Source organism: Octodon degus, unplaced genomic scaffold (assembly GCF_000260255.1).
Source record: "Octodon degus isolate 3935 unplaced genomic scaffold, OctDeg1.0 scaffold00056, whole genome shotgun sequence".
NCBI lineage: Eukaryota > Metazoa > Chordata > Mammalia > Rodentia > Octodontidae > Octodon > Octodon degus.
This window is the reverse complement of record NW_004524632.1, coordinates 7,674,826-7,676,076: the sequence shown is the minus strand read 5'-3', so window position 1 is coordinate 7,676,076 and position 1,251 is coordinate 7,674,826. Positions and strand designations below refer to the sequence as shown.

General features: G+C 50.7%; 1 protein-coding gene across 1 annotated transcript in view; it reads right to left on the bottom strand.

Moving 5' to 3' along the window:
• Mrpl10 (mitochondrial ribosomal protein L10) overlaps positions 1 to 1,251 on the bottom strand; it is a 6,291-nt gene that overhangs the window by 3,824 nt on the left and 1,216 nt on the right. The gene's annotated exons all lie outside the window — the stretch shown is intronic.

Below are 1,251 nucleotides of genomic sequence, written 5' to 3'. Positions count from 1 at the left end.
GAACCACGGTCCCTGTGCTTTGCTTGGCTTAGCTTGTTCTAAGTAGGTGCTTTAGATCACTGAGCCATCTCACCAGCCCATGCTTGGTCTCTTAAGGCCCTCGTGTCTCTACTGTCTTCTCTTCAGTACTGGAGACTGAACTCAAGGCCTTCACACTGAGCTGCCTCCCCAGCCCGTTTCTGAGACAGTCTCCATAAAGTAGCCAGGCTGAGCTCAAACTTGTGATCTCCCTGCCTCAGCCTCCTAGAGTACTGGATTACAGGAGCGTGCCACCAAGCGTGGCTTGCAACTCTTCTTTACGTGCAAAGACAGAACACAAAACAAGAACACAAGTGCAAGTATTTTGAACACATTATGCAAGGCCCAATATAGTTGAGCAAACTTCTTAAACAGCCAAATAGTAACTACTGCACGTGCAAAGCCCAGGCCTCCATCCCCAGAACTGCAATTAAAAACATTAACGAAACAAAACAAGAAACCACACAGAGATCGGCCCCCCCAGTATACGGCAATCGCTGGTTTAAGATGGAGGTTCTTGATGTGTATTCCACCCGGCCAACAACGGCGCATCCGGCATCTGTGAGAAGGATGAATTCTCACGCCTGCTCTACATCCACTGACTCAGAAACTCGGGAGCAGGCCCAGCAGAGCTTTACAAAGCCCTCTTGGGGATGCTAGTGCCCGCCACACCCTAACCACAGCTCTGAGACTGCTCTTGAGATTTGAAGCAAGAAGGGAAAACATCCTATCTGCCTCCCAGCTTGCCTAGGTTCTCCTCCCCTCTTTGCACCTTATGGACAAGCACCTGCCAGCATCTGACCCCCTCATCCTCCACCCAGGGCCCAAGACTGAAGCGTCTCCCTTTCCACTGTTCCCAGCGCAGAGATGGGACCTCAGGAAAAGGGTCAGCTAGCAGGTCAGACAGCACAGATCTGCTGGGAAAGAGGTTTCATTACCATCTGCCACAAAGAAACTAATCTTAAGAAGAGCTTTGGAGCCAGTCGTGGTGACCCCTGCCTGGAATTGCAGTGCTGAAGGGGCTGAAAGAGAAGTTCAAGACGAGCGTGGACTACAAAGCAACAACCTGTCAAAAAAAAAAGCAGCTTTGCCCGGGATATAACTCAGTAGCACAGAACCTGCCAGGCAAGTGCAAAGTCCTGAGTTTAACTCCCAATATATATAGAAAAAAGGGGGGAGGGGCAGGGAGATGGCTCAGTGGAATAAGCGCTTCCCTGGCAAGCTCAAGGGCCT